Genomic DNA, 7,140 nt, shown 5'->3' with positions numbered 1-7,140 from the left:
TCTGTCCTAGCCCAAGGTCATTTTCATGTCTGAAGCCTACTTCCTTGTTCTAGCCTAAAATTTAGATTCCAGTCTGAAGTTACGTCTTTGTTCTAGCCTAAGATTTAGATTCCTACCTGAAATTACTTCTTTATTCTAGCCTAATGTCAGATTCCTGCCTGAAGCCTACCTTGGTTTTTCTTTGACTACTTGTATTTATTGTCTTGCTTGTTCTTTAACTATTTGCATCTATTGTATTGCTAGACCCTCAACCTAGAACTGACCTTAATGCATGCATGTAATTAAAATTGTATAAAAGCATAAAAGAGGAGGGGGATGGAATGAGCATCCTAGGGAGGAGAAATGGGGAAAGTGGATGACATCTGTATTGTAAATACATAAAATATCCAATAAAAAAATTTTCAAAAAGAAAACAAACAAGTATGTAAAAAGTATATAATAGAAGCTGGAGAGATGGTTCAGTGATTAAAAATTATAAAATAAAATAAAATAAAATAAAACAAAACAGGACAAAACAAACATGAGAAACAAAAGCCACATAAAAAGCAAAAAAAAAAAAAAACAAAAACACATGGCCGCCATTTTGTTTTGACACCAAGCGGGAGTTGGTGGCGCCAGCTGTGGTGGCACAGAGGAAAGGCAGGAAAGGGCAGACTTGACAAGCGGGAGGTCCCGATCTGCTAGATACTCAACCCAAAATGAAGGAGCCTCGCATCCTACCGTTTAAGCATCTAACCCAACCACCCAGCTAGTTAACACGAGCGATCTGCTGTCAGCTCAGGTTTGGCGGGCCTCCTGCCCTCCAGCTGCAATCGTGGTGGCAACCCCGGGAGGAGCGCTGGCGTCCATCTCCTTCGATTCTCGGGATTTGAAGATGGCTGCACAGTCAGCACCAAAAGTTGTGCTAAAACGCAACACCAAGATGTCTCTAAATGAGCGCTTTACTAATATGTGGAAGAACAAACAGCCGATGCCAGTGAATATTCGGGCTTCGATGCAGCAGCAGCAGCAGCAGCAGCAGCAGCAGCAGCCAGCCAGCCAGCCAGTGCCAGAAACAGAAGACTTGGCCCAGCAGATGGAGACTAGACCCTCTGTCCAGGCAGCATTAAAACTTAAGCAGAGGACATTGTGCAGGTGGGGAAAGGTATGGGGTAAGGGTAAGGGCGAGGGTCCTGGCTTCTGGCATCTCCCCCTTCTCTGTTTAGTTAGAGAAGGCGTCTTATGTTCAATCCCAACTATGTGAGTTTTGAATTTGGATGTCTAATTATGGGGGGTCTTAGACAAGTTCACAACCCCAAAACACTGATGTGAGACGAGTCACATCAATGGTCGAAGGCTTTAGGCTGTCGACGATGGGCAACGTCAAGGGACTCTGATGTGGGTGAAAGGAGGGTGAGGGCCCTGTCTTAGGCCATGTAGGCTGCACCCACTCCCAGCACCACGCACTCCTTTTCGGCTGCATTGGGTGGGCCCCTGGGAAGTGGACCTACAATAATCCCGTCATTGGGCTAACTCACAGCCATCCTAGTCTCTTGTAAATGTTCAAGTTACCAACCATTTGTCAGTTTGGGGTGTAATATTGTCATAAAGGAAGGCTCCCCAATGTTAGCGGCCATATGAAGGGTGGCCTTGGTTTAGGAAAAAGCCAATTTTTGTTGTGGTGATCAAGAGGCCAAGCTCTCTAGCGAGAGAAATGAGGGCAAAGCCAGGCATACCAGGAACCCTTCTGGAGGGCATGGAAGTCTAGGGGTAGACCGTAGGGGGAGGCAGGGGAGCTGACAGCTGTGTCAGTCTCCTGCGGAGTCACTTCTGGATTCTCTGCAATTTTCAGCTGATGGTAATGAACTTCAACTGCCTTCTTGATGGCAGCATCAACCTGGTTCCGTGGACGACAGGTCACGGGCGATGATCTCTGTCTTGCTCAATCTTGATGTCGTGCGCACATCCTCTCAATGAGGGTCCGTCCGGATGGGTCCGTGCCTTGAGCCCCTTGCAAGATCCTGCTTAGCAACTGCATATAGACTCAAAGCAGAGTACCATGTCTTCTTAAGAATAGCAGGGAGACCATAACTCAAGCAATGTACCATATCTTCTGAAGAACTACAGGTAGATCATAATTCAAGGCAGTGTACCATATAGACCATGACATGTTTCAAGGCACAGGCCAAGAAGATTTTGTACTTTTCCACCACCTGGACCCTCTTACCCCCTCCCCTTGTAAAACATGCTATAAAAAAGCATTTCATGTTCAAAAAAAAAAGAAATTAATAAAAAAAATACAATAAAAAAAAAAAAAACTTAAGCAGAAGAGCGTAAAGCAGCGCTTGGGTAAGAGTAACATCCAGGCACGGTTAGGCAGACCCATAAGTGCCCTGGCCAGGGGAGCAATTGGAGGAAGAGGCCTATCCATAATCTAGAGAGGCTCGCCCCCAAGGAGAAGTACGTGGGGGACGTGCCACCAGAACCCTGTGGCGGAATTGGTGGTAGAGGTCAGGGCATGATAGGTCGGGGAAGAGGGGGCTTTGGAGGCAGAGGCCGAGGTCGTGGCCCAGGGAGAGGTGCCCTCACTTGCCCTGTATTGACCAAGAAACAGCTGGACAACCAATTGGATGCATACATGTCGAAAACTAAAGGAACCTGGATGCTGAATTGGATGCCTACATGGCACAAACAGATCCTGAAACTAATGATTGAAACCTGCCTGCCTGCCCACCTGTTAGACTCTTGTTAAAGTCACCACATCTATAAAACAACCTTGAGAAAACATGAGAAGAAACCTGATAGATGCTGGAAGGACCTGTCACAATAGGCTGTGGTCTTACCTACCACCAGTTGGTGCATTTAGTCTGTTCCGTCTACTTTTTGATACTGTGTTACATGAAACACAGTAATTCCTTTAATTTCCTTTAATTTGGTTGAGTTTGTTTTGTTGTTTATCCAGTCACCCAGACATCTGTTTCAACAGGAATGAGTTGGCCTTGTGAGTAGAACAATTTTCCAGACACTGCCTGTCATACACTCTTGACATTTTTAAATATTTCCTCTGTTGATTTTTATGATCTCAGAAAAAGCCAGAGTTTTCACTATTGGGTGGTCTTTGGGATAGAGTTCTACATCTTTCTTTAAAAGCTTCTTGTTAATAGCTGGAGCTAATGGTGTGTTTGCTATATTGATAGTGAATGTAGTAAATTGGAAATGTTGGTATTGCTACTGGGCCACAGGATGGGTTACCCATGGTAGCAACTTTGATTTGGTCAAAGTTGGTGTTGCCTGCACTGAAACCACATAGATGGTAGCTGACAAGCTAAATTGGGATTTCCACCCTAAGAAAACATTTTTAAGCTCTCCTTGTGGCTTTCTCTCATAGAAGAAGCAGCCATTGGTGTAGCACAAGTGGCAGAAGAGACAAGGGTGGGAAACTGGTTACAAACTGTTTGCTGGGAAGTGCTCATGTGCTGCTCATGCTGAAATGCAGTTACCCATGTTTGTCCAGAAGCAGTCTTGGTCTGAACCACTTAACTGGCTTTATTTGACCCTCTTGAAGGTTTAAGTTCAATCATATTTTGTCAGCTGTTCAGTTTCAGTGGAATCTTGTATTTCTGGTTCATTATAACAAATTGTTCTCTCAAAAAAATACACATATAGAACCTGAGACACATTTGCACACATAGAAATCTCATAAAAAATCAGAAACTATAATATATAAGCAAAACAGTAATACAGGTGGGGCAAAACCTGCACAAAGCATTTTAAGACAAAATACCTCCAAAAATACTGCATCATTTTGCTTTCTGTTAGTCATCTCCTGCTAGGCATGGGACCTACTCTTAAGTATGAACACTAGAGAAAACTAATTTTTCCTTTGCAAGTGGTTATCAATTGGAGACTAAGAAATTGGGGCCTGTGTTCACTTCCTGTCTTAGTACTGGGACCCCGTCTGGCTTAGACATGTGCAGACCCTGTGCATGCTGCCTATTTTCTGAGAGTACACATATGTGTCAGTCCTAGAAAGCCTTGTCTTCTTTTTATTTTCCATCCCTTCTGTCTATTAATTTGTTTTTAATTCTCTTCCAAAGAGTTCACTGAGCCCAAAATGGAGAAATCTGATGGAGAAATCACATTTTAGAATGAGTGTTCCAAGGTCTCTCACTCTCTGCATATATATGGCTATGGGTCTCGTATTTGATCCAATCTGCTACAGGAGGAAGCCTCTCTGGTGATGGCTGAGTAAGACACTGATCTATAAGCATAGCAGAATGTTAATAGGAGTCATTTATTGCTATTTTCCTTTAACGAAGGAGTAACATTTGATTTTCCCTCAGGTTCCTGATCTATCTGGTCTTGGGTTCTTGATCTTTCTAGTAGTGTTGAGGACATGCTCATCTCATTAACTGAGCCTTAATTCCAATCAGATAATTGCTGGTCACGCTCATATTTGTGCCATAACTATACCAGTGTATCTTGAAGACAGGTCACGATTGTAGATCATAGGTCTTGTTGCTATGCTGGTGTTTGCCTTTATCCTCTGGGGTTTACATTCCAGTAACATGAAGATAGTCAGGAGGACTGAAGTCTCCAGGTAGGCTTCAGCTCAGCTTCTCCATGTTCAATGAGTTATCTGTATTGTCTTCAGCAATAGGGCATTATCACCAGTTTGTGGGGAGCTATCAAAACCCTTGGCAATATCCTTGGTTTTGGAGGGTGTTCCATCGGTCCCATTTGGCTAACAATTTGAGTATATGTAATCTATTCTCAGCACCAAATGAAGGTTTCATTTTGCAAGAGATAGTTAGTTGGGCCTTTTTTTCTCCCTAATTAGTTGACAATTCCAATTTAGATGGCTTCCACATATTTATTTGTGTTTATGAAGTTTCTACTGCATTGCTTCTGTATGACCCCACAACTGTCCCTTAGTTTTAGCTATACCTCCCAATGTCCCCACATTATCATATCATCTTCTCACCCTCTCCATTTAATCCTCCTGTTCCAGTCCCCACCCCATAACTATTCTATCTCCTTTTCCTAAGGAGATCCTTCTCTCACCACAAGTACCTTACTCTGTACCTAAACTCTGTGGTTATAGTAATTCTAGAAAGCTTATCAACCACGGAACATGTAACATCTACATAGAATGAGACATATTTGTCTTTTGGGGACTGGGTTACTTCACTCAGGATAAATTTTTTCAAGCTCCATCCATTACTTGTGAATTTCATCATTTTTTCCTTACTTCTGAGTAATATTTCATTATTATAATGTACCACATATTCTTTAGCCAGTCATCCACTAAGGGATATCTAGGCCTTGTCCAGTTTCTGGCTATTAGGAATAGAGCAGCAATGAACAGGTGGAGTCTGTGTGGTATGATAAAGCATCTTTGAGTATATGCCCAAAAATGAATTTAAAACAAACAAACAAAAAAACTTACAAAAGACTTGGGATATAGTTCAGTGGAAGAACATTTGCCAAAAATATTCAAAAGCCTTGGGTTCAATGCAAAGTACTACAAATGGAAAAGAAAAAAAACCTGGAAATTTCAAGCCCTTACCCCCAAATGACAACATAATAGGCTTTCTTCAGAGACTGAAACTAGTACAGCCTTGATACTGGTATGTCCAGTCTGCAAAGCTGTAAAAATCCTTCTGTTATTCCATCTTACCCAAGCCATTTTATTATAGCATTTGAAACAAACACAGATAAATAACTAATTTTTTTATTTTTTAAGAATGATAATATAATTACACTATTTCTCTCTTCCTGTTCTTCCCTCAAAGGTCTCCCATGTAATTTCTACCTGCATTCTCAAATTCATGGCCTCTTTTTCATTAATTATGTATCTGTATGTATGTGTGTATACACACACACACACACACACACACACACACATCTTGATACCCAGAGACATTTGAACATGGAAGAGGAAACCTCACAAGGCATCAACTCTACACTATAGGCAACTAAAGAAAGCTGAGAGCAAGAGAAATAGTCTTCCTCAGGAGAGAACAGATCAATTGGTTGTCCAATGCTAAATAACTAATTTTAAAAGCATCACATGAGTATCCTTTATTTCCTCTCTTGTCTGATTCATTCTTGGAAATATATATACGTAATCGAATATGACTTCCCAATTCATATTGTTATATCATTATTACATATGTATGTATGAAATTATTTTGTACATTTCAAAATTGTATACCAAGTAATTATGACGCATACAACTGAGGAATTTGCTTTTTGTTATACTGAATGTTAAGGTTCTTTCCACATAAATCCAAAATTATCAGAGTCATTCTTCCCACCTTCACTAATATATCACGGGTCTAGCCTGTAATAGGTTATGTATTTCTTTTATACACAGTAGAATAAAAGTGGGTGCTCTTTCTTGATACCTTCTTGTTCAATTATTTAAGAAGCTTTTAAAAGAGTACAACAAGAACTAGAATTATTAAGTACTAGGTTTTTTACATTTTCTGGTTGACTGGATGTTTATGTTTGATTTTCAGCATATTCAAACTAATTTACATCCCCCCCCCAACAATATAAGTAAGTTGTGCATTTTCCACAAGTAATTGTTTGTAATTTTATGTGAGAGCCATAATTTTATATTTCACTGTCATTTAAACCATTTTAAGATACTATTGAGTCTCAGAATCCACTCATAAGTTTGTTAGCTCTTCTAGTATACTTATGAGTGTAAAAAGTTATCACTGAATATATTGTGTCTATTTTTCCCTTTATATATATTCATAGAGATTTATCTATGTATTGTAGAAATTAATCTTTCAGCTAGATTATTAGTATCTCACATCATGAGTTTTACTATCATTTGAAGGAATAATTATATTAGGTCATAAAAATATGCTCTTATACTTTGTACTATAATTACTGAAGTATTTATTTTTATATTCTCATTAAGTTTACATTACATTAATATTTGCATATGGTGTGTTGAACAATTTTAAAGTATTTCATACAGAGAGCAAATGTATCTAAAATCAATTCCATTAAAGAGTTGATTCTTTGAAATGTGTTTTATAGGACTGAATTTCACAGAGCAGTTGCTATATAATATAGCAAATCCTTCTAGATTTTTTCTATTTCATTCATCTATTTCTGCAGAAATTATTATAGTCTATTTAT

At 39.8% G+C, this 7,140-nt stretch overlaps 1 pseudogene; it reads left to right on the top strand.

Moving 5' to 3' along the window:
- The first annotated feature begins 874 nt into the window (after positions 1-874).
- Positions 875-2,694, top strand: LOC114634728 (annotated as a pseudogene).
- Positions 2,695-7,140: the final 4,446 nt, after the last annotated feature.

Source organism: Grammomys surdaster, unplaced genomic scaffold (assembly GCF_004785775.1).
Source record: "Grammomys surdaster isolate TR1022 unplaced genomic scaffold, NIH_TR_1.0 1065, whole genome shotgun sequence".
NCBI lineage: Eukaryota > Metazoa > Chordata > Mammalia > Rodentia > Muridae > Grammomys > Grammomys surdaster.
This window is presented reverse-complemented; position numbering and strand designations above follow the sequence as displayed.